The sequence below is a fragment of the Protopterus annectens genome, chromosome 7.part0 (genome assembly GCF_019279795.1).
Source record: "Protopterus annectens isolate FY-2018-M chromosome 7.part0, PAN1.0, whole genome shotgun sequence".
NCBI lineage: Eukaryota > Metazoa > Chordata > Ceratodontiformes > Protopteridae > Protopterus > Protopterus annectens.
The window spans coordinates 1,858,557,814-1,858,571,833 of record NC_056739.1 but is presented as its reverse complement, the minus strand read 5'-3'; the positions used below and the strand labels follow the sequence as shown (position 1 = coordinate 1,858,571,833).

Genomic DNA, 14,020 nt, shown 5'->3' with positions numbered 1-14,020 from the left:
AGTTATGGAGTGAAATGCACATTAGTACATTACGTTAAAACCAGGAATGTGTATGGCAGTATGCATAGGAAGTATGAAAGGATAGGGTTCTGCTTAACGTAACAGATGGTATTGGTATAAGGTTTGTTAATATGCGTCAAGTGAAGAGCCACAAAAGTATGAAGGCTCCCTTTAAGAGCGATAAAGAGGTTTTCTGGGGGACTTAAGTACACATTAGTACACCCAAAGATATACGTTTCTTAAAGGATGAGGCTAAGAAGGTAAGACTTACAAAATAAAAAGGGTATGACAAGGGGTGTGCTTAGAATAACAGATATGGGCAGGATCCAATGTACAGGAAGTGCAGAAGAAAATATATCGACAGAGACCAGATGAGAGGATGCAGAAGGAGTTTGGTAAGTAAATGTTTTGAAGGAAAAAGTGAGGAAACGATAAAGAGAATGAAAGAATTACAGTATGATGTAATTTGGTAATAAAATAGGAGCAATAAGACTGTAGACAAATAATAGAAAGAACCACCCATGGGGTTGTTAAAAGATCCTGAGTGGTATGTTAAATGTAAATAGAAAAGACTGCTTGGCACAGATGACAGTGACATGTTTCTCCTCTTTTTTTTTTTTTCTTAATCAGGTAAACTCACTAGGCATTAGTGATTCTTTTTGTGGATAACCCAGCAGTTACATCTAGCTTACTGACTTGCTTAGAGTCACACTATAGACAAAAAAGCCAAATGGCCAAGCATAAAACAAAAATCAAACCTTCTGTTGGGATCCCAACTCTACAAACTACTCCAACTCCACACATTTACTCCCCTTGCAGCTAGAATTCATGCAAAACACCCTCCTTACACAACCCAAGTTATTCCTCACAAGCTACACCAACTCTCATTACCCCTAGAGCTTAACTATTCCAAATTCAAAATGCAGCTCAAAATGTACTTCATCCAAGCCAGTGCTCCTGCATCACCACCGGACATATCACCTAAGACACTATCCCGATCTTCTTTCCAAGTCTCTTCTACTCTCTCATGATTTACTGAAGATTAACCCACTTTAAAAATTGTGCATTACACTCTTCTTGGCTGTACATTGCACTGTGCTTGTTCATTGAAATGTATACACACAGTTGTCTATGTAACTAGTCTGACATTTCTATATTTTTTGTTTGTCAAATGTTTGGTATTTCTCCTATTCTGAGCTTGAAATTGGCCAGTACTGATGAGTGCACTACCCCAGTTAAGAAATAAAAACAAGCAAACAATAAATAAATTAATTAATTAATTACTTAATAAAATGAGGGACTCAGACTTTAGGTGATTAACTTAAAATCTTAGACGTCTGTGCTTAATCACCAGACTGCATGTATGAAGAGAAGGATGGGGGGGGGAGACTATATTCGAGAAAAGGAAAGAGAACTGAGAACTTAGCCACACTATTCTGAGTGTTTTTATTAACTTTGCAACATATTTGAACTGTTTTTGAATTGTGATATTGTCTGCACTTTAAACAATCACTTTTAAGTGTTTTTCAACTATTGAACTGTTGAGGGCTACACACTCAAGTATGGTAGCCATTTTTCTGCTTTAAACATGTTTGTTTTACTTTTCCTGTTTTCATTTTTGAAAAACACACAAAAAAAATCCTATCTCTGTACTCATTTCCTGCCTTTCTATAACCAGTAGAGTCCAATTTTCAGATTTTGTTGAATTCTGGACTGTTTTGTAGTTTCTGTGTTGCCCAGACATTACTAAGATAGAAGGAAGCTTCTTTGTTCATCAGTGAGAGTGGTGAGCTTTGAGCAGCCTATCTGTCACTGGAGGAGTGGTTTCAGCTCAGAATCTGTAATTTTATGGGCCATTTTGGGCTATTTCTATTCCTTTCATCTTTCTGTTTAAAAACCTGTGTTTGCACGGTTTTGAGCATTGCACAGTGCTGTTTAACTAGTAGTAAACTATTCCCAGTGCCAGAGAGTCTGCTCTTCTAATTTTCCCTTAGAACTAGCCAGTTTTCTAGTTTTAGCACTCAAAACTGTTTCCTTGTGCTCAGCACTTGTTCAAAACTCATTGTAAGCACTAAATAATCTACAAATTACTGCAGCACTCAACTTTTCTCACTTGTTAGGAGGAAAACAGTATTTAGTACTTAAATTAATAAGCACCTATCCAGGCATGCCTAAGGGTCAGCTCCCAGTATTTCCCCCTGTCCATCTGATGAATCTAGGCATCTTGGGGCAATGTAGCAATTGCCTCATGTACACTGACTCTCCTCTTACCACCCAATACTACAACCTTTGAGAGATGCACTTATATAGCCAAACTGGAAGCCAAGCTCTCTCCATCCAAGACTGTACTATACAGTCAAGAGGAGAAGGTAAACACCTGCACCACACCACATTCAGCACATAGTCCATAAAAACCTACACCATCTAAACCCACACATAGTAACACAAAACACACCGACATTTGTGGAGGCTCTCAATAAAAATCTGCCCAGAGACCTGCAAAGCTGGAACGCAAGCAACCACCACCCCCAACACTACCCAAATGACACATAGCCCACAAACTCAGTGTGCCACTCAAATTCAGCCCATAAGGCAAAACAACATACCCAACACACCAGTCATAGGTGACTCTATAGTCAGGCACACTGATGTCACACTCACCAGTCTAAACAAGGAGAAGGTTACTGTCAGCTGCCTGTCGGGTGCCAGAATCTGCCACATAATGCAAGCACTCAGGTCACTCCACAGCAAGTACAAATATGACTCTGTCATTGTCCATGTTGGTGTGAATGACCTGAGACATACCTCCCTGGACTACATGAAAAGACACATGAAGGAGCTCTCGGATTATGTAGCCCAGGCAGGTATGACTCTAGCCCCGAGTAGGATCCTGCCATCACCCAGAAAGATACCACAATGCAAGGACAAAATGATTGACTTCAACAATTGGTGAAGCTCCTGTTGTCATTCTAAGGGGATCCAGTGTCTATCTGCCTGGGATGACATGATCGACGGACCATGATGCTTTACCAGAGATGGCCTGTAACTATCGCCCCTGGGATTCTGGATACTGGCTAAGGCTCTTGCCACTCCTATAGTGCCTTTTTTAGGCAAGGTTCAAACAACAAACTCACCACCGTAGCAGGTATAAGCAAGCAAAATCTGATGGTAATGCTACTCACTGCTAGAAGTCTAAACCTCAAAATGCACTCACTCGAGGCACTCCTTAAAATGAAGAACATCGATATCTGTGCAGTGATGGAGCCCTGGTTCAAGGCTCAAGAAAGCTCCTCTGGATTACCAGCTTATAACTCATACTCCACCTTTCGTCCACCTAACCTGGACCAAAATACTAAAAGAGGAGGCATGCCCATATTTATTAAAGATATCCACACCTCTAGGCTAGTTGCTCAACATAATGCATCCAAAATTATCCAAGTGCAACTAACACTGAGCAAGACTCAAATCCAGGTTGTATCTTGTTACATATCCCCTGTCATGCCCCAGGATTCCCACTCCACGTTTCTTGATACACTGGGTAATATTAAGGTACAGCCCAATACCCAAATAATGGGTGATTTCAACTACCCCACCATCAACTGGGAAAACTACTCATGTACTAACTCGTTTGCTTAATGTTTCCTGGAATTCATAAATTCAAAAACCATGGATCAGCTTGTCCATACCCCCACCAGGGGCAGCAATATCCTGGAACTGGTCATTACCAGTATGGGCAACCTATGTTCCATGCCATAGGTCAACTCCTCGCTGGACAGATCCGACCACAAGCTAATCACCCTAGACATCAATACCCCACCCCCCATTAAAGAAACCACCGTAAAAAAGTTCTCCAAAGCCAACTTCATGCTTCTTAAAACAGAAGTGGAAAGCTTCATGACACCCATACAGATGGAAAATAGAGGTACAACTGCTGAATCATATACAAATGCACTGTATAAGCACATACACAAGTGCATGGATCATGCCATCCCCAACAAAACCAAGACACTATCCTCCAAAAAAAAGGAAGCCAATCTGGTGGTCCTCTGCCATAAACAAACTCTACAACAGAAGGAAGAAGCTGCTGCAAAAAAGAGTAAAATCCCCTGATTGCAAGACCTCCCTGGTCAGCCTCAGTAAGAAGCTGAGATCCCTCATAAAATCCTCCAAAGCTAGTTACAAAAATAAAATCGCCACCGATTCTAAAGACAACCACAAAACATTCTACAGCTATGTCAAGAATCTCAATGGTGACACTCAGATCTGCTCTGAGGTACAGCACAATGGCACTAGATATACAGAACCAACTGATATTGCAAACATCCTGGCAGATAGGTTCATTGCAAACTTCACCACCCAACCCCCCCAAAGGGCCCATCACTGTACTGGAAGAATGCAAAGCCCCTGTAATCATGGCTGTACAAGTAAAGACTGCACTCTCCAAAGCCAAAAACACAACATCCATGGGTCCTGACAGCATCCCAGGCTGTATTCTGCACGAACTACAAAATAAACTGGCACCCCACCTAAGTTCCATGTTCAATCATACACTCACTTCAGGCTTTGTGCCTATTGAATGTCGCACAGCGACGGTTATCACACTCCACAAAGAGGGAGCCAACACGGACCCCAGGAACTACTGCCGCATTAGCCTGAAGAGCCTGGTCTGCAAGGTCATGGAATGTATCATCTTGGATCTTATAAACAAGGACATAGGTAACCTCCAAACTCTGGACTCCACTCAGTTTGGGTTTATAAAAGGTAGGTCATGTCTCCCAAACCTGATTGACTTCTTTGAAGCAGTCACCAGAGCCGTGGATGAGGGTAAGGTGGTGCAGACAACCTATCCTGACCTCGCCAAGGCTTTCAACACCATTCCCCACTCTGGAATTATAGATAAACTCACTAGACTGGGCATAAATCCCTATGTCACAAGATGGGTGGCCAACTGGCTCACTGACAAAACCCACACAGTGAAAGCAGCCGACACCAAATCCAACTTCAGTCCAGTTACAAGTGGAGCACCACAGGGCTCAGTCCTGGGTCCTCTCCTGTTTGGCATCTACTTATCAGAAGTCCAGGCTAATACACCAGGTCTTTGGCTAATGAAGTTTGCAGATAACTACAAACTAGGTGCCATAATAGAATGACCTAATGATGTGGACATTCTACAAAGGGGCCTCACTGAGACTGATGCTTAGTGTCAAAGTCATGGCCTCAAGCTCAATGCCAAGAAGTGCACTGTCATCCCCTTTGGAAAAAACACTATACCCATGAACTACCAAATAGGTGGTAGCCTGCTAAACACCAAAAGTGTGATAAGAGACCTTGGGACACAGGTGGACAGTAGTCTCCTTTGATAATCACATCACCATAGTAGTCAGGAAATCCTTCTATGTGGCACACCTCATCACAAAGGGGTTCACCTCCAGAAAAAAGAGGTCATTGTTCTTCTCTCCTCATACCTCATCAGACCCATTATACAGTACAATTCCCATTTGACATGCACCTCGCAAGACATCTACAACTAGAAAGGCCACAGAAATACCTCACAAAGAGGATTACCGGCCTCAAACAGATGCCATATACAAAATGTCTCAAAAAACTCCAGCTCTACTCCATCGCTTATCACCAACTCAGAGGCGAACTCTGCCTAACATACAAAGCCATGTCAAACCCAGATCTGTTGGACATGCTACACTTAAAGAAACCCCAATCCCTCCGAGTCACACAGACCAGGGACCTAAACCTTGCCACCACAATAAACAGAACATGCTGGAGGGATAGATCCCTGTCCCAGAGACTTCCCATGCTCTGGAACAGACTACCCATTCATGTCAAGCAAAGCTCATTAGCCCTCTTTAAGAAAAGTCTGGACAATTGGATGGGAAATAGGAAATTCATCCTGGGGATCACTTCTGTGGCTCTGCTAGACAGGGGTGCAGGAAAATAACTTACTTGGGTGGCAAAAGCCAGGGAACTTTTTTGGCTAGGCTTATATAAGCCCCAGGGCCGATAGCCTAGTACCTACCTATGAAGCTATGAAGGGAGAACAGTGAAGGGAATGGAATAAACAGGTAGTAGTCAGAGAACTGAAAATGCAAAGTTAGGCGAAGGTTGGCCAAGATGGTGACCTAGAAGCACAGGAGGACAGCAGACAAGGAATGATGACCATCCCATGAGTTTGGAGGCTAAATGAGGGTGGTATTAGCACCTCATTATAGCCAAGGGTGGGAAGCAGCAGATCACTCAAGGGTTCTGGAAGTATGAGTACAAAGAGACACCAGAAAAAGAGATAAAAGTTGGATATTTATTCAACAGGAATAAAGATGTGGAGAGGATCATACATGAGCAAATGCAAGTGATAGTACTTTAAGCAAATAAACTAAAAAGAAAGGAAACAGAAAATTAAGAATGTGTCTTTCTATATGCAAGACTGGGAGGGAGGCAGGATCACTTTATTAATTAAAAAAAAAAAAAGAAAAAAGAAAATTAAGGGGATTAAGGACAATAGCTAATGCTGATAAAGCTGCAGGAAATGGAAGGGAAAGGTGTGGTTGGCTGTGACCTGAGTGTGAGAAAGAACTGCCAAAGGCTTCCTTTTAAGGACCTAGTACAAATCATCTGAAAATATTTAAGTATTTTAACAATAGCAACAACAGCAATGGTGATTATAAGAGGATTTTAATATACTGGGCACACCCTTGCAGGCAGACTACTTTGGTGACTGGAGTACTCCTGGAAATGTAAAAGACAAGAAACTATTTGAAGGAATAGGAAGGAAAGGCTGACTAGACTTGTATGGAATATAAATTATTTAAATGAAAGACCATCTTCTGTTCAGAGAAGAAACATTGTAGGAATAGGTGAACTGCTTTTTGATGAACAAAAACTTGATGGAAACATATAAAAAGGGTGGGAATACAACACAGATGCAGGTCATATGTTGCACATGTGACGATATGTGTTGGAGACCAAACTCCCAAGGAGAGTAGATGGTGTGGAATCTATGAAAGTGGAACTAAAGACAGAAGGTAGGTTAGACTAGTGAAATGGTGAGAGAAAGTCACAAAGTAATGGAGGGTAGGCAAGACAGGGAAAGGTGAAAGTGAAGAGGGCTCAAACTGTGTTGAGCGTAGAATTATGGATAAAAAAGAAAAAAACTAAAGAAAATAAGTTGAAGAATATGAAAATATAAACAAGAATTGTACAAAACAGGAAGGAGAGGAATAGTGAGGGCTTGGAACAGTGGTGGGTATCAGCCAAAGTGGAAATTCAAATTTTGAAGATGGCAGAATAAAAGGGTTGGACAGAAACTGGCAAGAAGAAAGCTACATGATGCATACAGGAAGAGCATGGTAGTAGTCTAACAACAAGGTGATAGAAAGCACAATCTCAGCAACAAGCACAGGCGATCTCTGTTTAACATACAAGGCCATGTCAAACCCAGAGCTGGTGGACATGTTACACTTAAAGAAATCCCAATCCCTCAGGGACACACGCTCCAGGCATCCCCTGCCATCACAATGAACAAAACATGCTGGAGGGATAGGTTCCTGACACAGAGACTCCCCAGACTCTGGAATAGACTGCCCAGACATGTTAAGCAGAGCACCTCTTTAGCCCTCTTCAAAAGGAACCTTGATGATTGGATGGGAGAGGAAATTTACCCCGGAGATTACCTCAGTCTCCCTACTAGATAGGGGTCCAGGGAAGTAAATAGTGTGGGAAGAAATAGCCAGGGAATTGTTATGGCTAGGCTTGTATAGGTCCTAGGGCTGACAGCCTAGTGCCAACCTATGAACAAAGGAAGACAAACAGAAAAGAGAGAATTTTGGTGATCTTAAAAGGGAATCTGTCAGACAGGAAGTAAGTAAACAGGTAACCGTGGAGGGTGCTTCAATTTCTGTGAAACATCATAATCAATGAGGGTATCATCCAACAGGAAATTAAAAGGGTATAGCTAATGTGATATGGACTAAAAAATCAGAATAGAGCCACTTAGAAATTAGAGATTTTAAGCCTGATAAAACATTTTGAAAGTAAATAAGGTCAGGAAGGATTAAGTGTGTGTGTGTGTGTGTGTGTGTGTGTGTGTGTGTGTGTGTGTGTGTGTGTGTGTGTGTGTGTGTGTGTGTGTGTGTGTGTGTGTGTGTGTGTGTGTGTGTGTGTGTGTGTGTGTGTGTGTGTGTGTGTGTGTGTCTGATATTTAATGCAGCATGCAGGAGTGGTGAAGAGGTGCTGCTAAGTTCAGCTACCAAGACAGCAGTAATATTATCAAAAGCAAAAGGGAAGCCGAAGAAAAAAGTGCTCTATCACATGATCTCCCTGAATGACTGTAATGCAAAAATCTTTGCAAGGGTATAAGCCAGAATGCAGGAAGAGGTGCTGAGGGTAGATAGGGTTTACACAAATTGTGTCATCAACCATGAGAAGCCCATTCTGGCATGTTCTGTATTTCAGTATACATACTCAACACTGTTGCTGTATAGCACCTTACATCTCCCTTCACAGTTACTTAAAACTCACACTACACCAAGGTGAGGCAATGTTGTATGCTAGGAGTTCCTGATGGCTTCTAGCATACACACACTAGGGTTACCACCTGTCCCACTTTGCGAGGGACAGTCCCTTTTTGGGCAGTTGTGTCCTGACCAACAATATTAAAATGAAAAATGTCCTGAGATTGTAGGAAATAATTATGTCCCATATTTCATGTAATAGTTGCATAAAATAGTTATTTCTGTATGTAAAATACCTAAATGTTACAAGAAACAGAGTAAGCAACTAAACTGCTACATGAATAAGCTTTCATTTAGGCAAAAAAGTAAAGTTTTATCCTTTGTACTGACCGTGGGTATGTGCTGGCCTGCAAAATCTGATGTGTGTCCCAAAAATGTCCCACTTTGGCCATTTGAAAAGGTGGCAACCCTAACACACACCCACACCCACACTACTGCACTGTGTAGTGCTTATGACTCTCAGAAGCACAGTCTCCACTAATTTAGGAGTACAGAGACAACCAATCCTGCAGCATATGTCCTACATTCATCCTCTCTTTCTCTGACTAAGATTTCTTTTCTTTTCCTGCTGTGATGCCGAAAAAGCAGCTACTATTTATTAAGAAAAAAGAGCTGAAGAGCCAGATGCAACAGTAGTGTGTTCAGAACTACTGGACATCATCAATGGACCCTGCACTCAACTGGGGTGTGTCATTGAGGGTTAGGTTCTTTAATAGGCTCCATGGAGCAGGAAGGCCATTGATGAGTCAGCCAAAATGAGGTAATGTGACCATATTATGCTACAGAAGAGGAAATATTAGGGAGGATAGGCCGTATTTCAAAGACATGTATCAGAAGAAGATAAAGGGCTAGATAAAAAATGAGGGTGGAGGAAGGGTATACCACTAAACTTATAATCTGAATGGAGAAATTTTGTAGATCAGGAAAGAGTATCAGAAATTTGGAGTTGGGGAGTCTCTGTACAACAATCATAGTAAGAAGGTGAATGGGGCTTAGGCTGAATGTTACAGATCCAGAACAATAAATGGAGTAAAAGTAATTGGAAACATTATGAAGATAATTGGTTGGGGAATGCAAAACATTCCAAGTGTTGATTACAGAAAGTGGGGTTAGAAAGAAGATGGATTAAATTATGAATATGTTAGGAAAGCAACAGAAAACATGCAAGAGAAAAGGACAGGATAGAAATCAGAGGGAATACAGAGGGAGACTACAGCACCCAAGGATAAGTGGAAGAAAAAGATGAAGAAAGGGAGAGGGGAAATGATATGCAAAAGCTTTGGAGAATGAAAAGTGGAGGCAGTTATGCAAAAGTTAACAGATAGTTGGATAAGACAGAACAAGAGATGAGAGGGTAATGAAATATAGGAGGAAGCATGGAAAGTTTGCAAGGAACTGAAGGCAGGAGGTCCTTTATTTAGTATGCAAATAAGAGTACTACATAGATGTTTCAATATACCTGTTAGACATTGGGGGGGGTGCAACAAAACCGGATAATTACTGATACCCACTCACAGAAATTATACATTCTGCACACGGTTTGCATACGGTCCAAGGAACTAGCCCTTTAGTCATCAAAACCATAGTGGAACCCAATAATTAACAGCTTTCTGAGCAAAGTGGGGCTATTAAAGCAATAAAACTCCAGATTTTACCTCAGTATTCATGTCTTCAGAGGAGGGAGAGTTTGTATAATAGGTAAGTTGAGACTGTTTTTCACTGTGATGTATGCAGATATGATTGTCTCAGAAATATATTTTTATAGACATCTACAAACACATCTCTTTAGGAAGGAATGATGTTTAAATGACAGTAAACTGCAGGTCCTACTCTGATGAGAATGATGTAAGATACCATCATGCATGATCTTTCCCTGTAAAGGAAGCAGTTTATCCTTTTGCATAAATGCTGCTAAAATTTTTAGGAAGCTTACTCCAATCTTTCCCAAAGAATTCCTTTCCTCTGGAACAGACTCTCCCTTCATGTTAACAGAGTTTCTCCCAAATCACCTTTACATACAACCAAGATGAATGGATGGGTAACCATAAATGTACCTCAGAGCTAACCACACAACCCATTATGAAAAAGGATAACGTAGTAGGTATTGCATTGTTATGTGACTCAGCTGATCAGGTTTATTTTTGGCCTCAACACTAGAGGATTCAGGCAGGGAGGGAAAGTACTAAAGGCATATTGCCCATTTGCTTCAACAGGTAGCAGGGGACGGTTTGGGGCACACATGAACCACATACAGAAATGCAATTTCTGAGGTGGAGACCTGAGAAACAACTTCCTGTGTTTTGGGGAAGGAAGTGGTTTGTTTGCTGGCAATGTACTTTGTGGAAGTGAGGGGCAATCATCATGAATAGTTCATTGCATATCCTCCTATTGCTCTTTTGTAGCATGCCTGTGGGAAGTTAGGGCTTAATGGAAAATGTTTGAACCACTCCTGTTGGCAGCTTGGATGATGACCTCTCCTGGTTGTCTCTCACCCTGTGACGGGTGGGTTAACTGACCAAAAGTGGGTCTCATTTTAATTATACTTCATGGCGCACTAATACTATCCAGAGATTAGAGACTGTTCATTCTTCTTCTTCTTTCAGCTTTTCCCAGCTAGGGGTCGCCACAGTGGAACTCTGGTCTACTAACGATTAGCAGTAGATTTTTACGGTGCCGAGGTGCCAGCTTGACACCCAAACTTCAACTAAGGCATGCCCATTACTGAACTATGTAGACATTACCAGAATTGGCCACAGTGTCCATAAAAATCATCTCCTTGGTTTTGCAGTCTTACGTTGATAAGGCATGGGTTCTAGAAATACCAAAACACCAGCCTAAGACTGGACACAGACAGAGGGAGGCTTTCAAGAATCTGGGATCAGCTTATACAATGAATAAAAACAGGCTATTACAATGAGTTGTGGACCACCCCAAAGTCATCTGCTTGATAACTGATTATGGTGTACATGTACAGGTTCAATGCAATAATGCAAAACTTATGAATTCCAACTTATGTAGCTATTATGAAAGAAAATATGTAGCAGAAGGAATGAAGCACATCTCAACAAAGATGGACTGTGTGTAGATTTCCAAATAAAACAAACTTTATAAATATTCCCACCCTCAAATGTATACAGACAAGTATGTGTATATACACACACACACACACACACACACACACACACACACACACACACACACACACAGAAACACACACAAAACCTCATAAATAAAACAATAATGAGGAAGGGAAAATGCTGTGGACAGCGGAGCAGTCTTGTAGAATGCTCCAAGCTCTGAGTAGTTTGGATAAGAATGCCAAGCTGAGTATGACCCTGCGGCAGCAACATCAAAATACAGCTCTGGCATTAGGACCATCTAGTACTGCGTCATTGGATTAACAATGTATACTGCAGTGCTTTATCCATTCCCTTTGCTAATACTATCTCATAGAATGCAAAGTGCCCGCTGCTTAAGGGAAATGTTTATTATGCTGGTGCGATGAGCAACAATAGTTGTAAGCATTGCCTGTGGATGTGCACAGCTGTCCTTTTCCTTCACTTTCATATTTTACCACATTCCTCTGCCCTCACATTTCCTTTTCTAGTGAAGTATTACAATACATGCCTGACAAAAAAATAAAGCAAAAAGTCATACCTCCATGGAAATATTTTAAATATTTTGAGAAATTGTGGTAGTATCTTCAAGCATTTTTAACTCAAATGCACTTTAAATTACAACAAACAGGAAAACATGTATGCATCTGGAACGTTTCATAACATCACAAATATATTTCAAAAGGAGTAATGAAGCCACCAGTAACACAAAATGTAATAAAGCTTGCTGCAGGCTTTCACAAAGTAATACTGTATTCCACAGTAGCAAACATGAAACATGCTTTAAACTTTTCAGTGGAGTCAACAGGTCACCCTTACTTTCATTATTATTTAACCTAATGATTAAGCTTAACAGATATCAAGATCCATTACACTTGCCTTTAAAGTTGTTGCATGTATTTCAAAATCCTCTCTATTGTAGAAAAATCTTCTTTTTTAAATACAGCTGTACCTTAGATGGAACAAAAATGCAGGAAACTTACTGTGTTTTGTAATACCCGACAGCCAGTGTGTGGAGGGAACAAAGAGGCTTCTGAGGACAACTACAGGCAGCGACTAACAAAGTATAATTATACTACACTTTAGGATGAAAGCATCCTAAATTCCAGGATGCTGTATGTAAGATAGGGCAGGACATCTGCAACAGAGTCATAATGTATCAGGTATCTCAGCCTGAAGAACAGGGCTGATTGCTTTAAGGGAAGTCACCACAGTAGTCATATACAAGTGAAAAGAGAGAGAGAGAGAGAATTTAAGTTACAATCTGAAGGAAACTTAGTTGTGAGCAACTAGTTTAAAGCAGCAAGTCAGAAGATTCTCAGGTTCAAGTCCTAAAACAGCCACTGTATCCAGTCAGTGGTGCTGAAAAGGGGGCCTTTCCTCTTTCACTTATTCTTAATACATTCACAAATGCTTTCTTGCCTAACTGGCATGGCATTTCTTTCCAGAGGTGGGCAAAAATCAAATCACAATAAAAAAAAATTGTATTTGTTAGTGGAAGTTCCCCTTTCTAAGACTTTCAGACCAAGTAGGACATTAGACTTGTGAAGTTCTGATATGTAATCGGGCTAAGAAGTCTATGCACTTATCCATTTCATTGCTTTTGTTTTGTTTTGTTTTTTTTAAATCAGAGCAGCAGAATGCATCAGGATCATGTGCTTAATTCTCTGTATTATTCTGCAGGCTTATATTACCTGTCTGACTTGTCTCACAGCTCTGTGTGTGTCTCTACGCATGCAGTTGTAATAGAAAGCCACACCTCAGTTTACTGTGAAAAATGCCTCTGTGCTACCCCCTACCTATGAACAACGTCATTAGGAAATCATTATCTACACCTGTCAGAATGCTTGAATAGTTTTACTCAAAGAAGCAGATAAGAGTTTATCCAATTGCTGGTGCAGATAGAAAACACACAGTTTTCGGTTGTTCGGTTGTTGTTTTCTTTAACAAAGCCATATTTGACCTACTTTTCTTCTTTGTCAGAAGAAAAGATGTAAGGGTGTGTAGACTGGTTAGATTAGTTTAAAAGATTAAGACAAAAAAAAAAGGGAAACGTCTCTGGAAAGTTTAACCATTCACCATTTGCAGTTTAATCAAAATGACTATGATTTCAAACGGTGTATGCAGCACAAGATATAAAAACACCACAGCCAATCTAAAATCCTGTTTATTTAAGGTCATTGCTTGGTTACCCATTCCAGTCTTATCTTCATTGAGTTCCTTAGCTGTACTAGCTCAGTGAAGTGGTAGGAAAGTACAGCTGAGCTGCACCAACTTTTAAAAAAAGGAAAGTACATTATGTTAGTAGTGGTAATCAGTGGGGTTCAAAGACATAGGGCCAGATTCAATAAAGCCTACATTAAGTGTACACGATATGTATTC

At 40.8% G+C, this 14,020-nt stretch overlaps 1 protein-coding gene across 4 annotated transcripts in view; it reads right to left on the bottom strand.

Annotated features, from left to right (window-relative positions):
* LOC122807255 (interferon-stimulated gene 20 kDa protein-like) overlaps positions 1-13,354 on the bottom strand; it is a 457,143-nt gene extending 443,789 nt beyond the window's left edge. Inside the window, exon 1 of one of the 4 annotated variants that reach the window (XM_044078354.1) lies at positions 13,333-13,354. The gene's annotated coding sequence lies outside the window, so the exon portion shown is untranslated. Of the gene's footprint in view, positions 1-12,517; positions 12,868-13,332 lie in introns of those variants that run through there. The other 3 variants (XM_044078349.1, XM_044078350.1, XM_044078351.1) reach the window with 3 other exon arrangements.
* Positions 13,355-14,020: the final 666 nt, after the last annotated feature.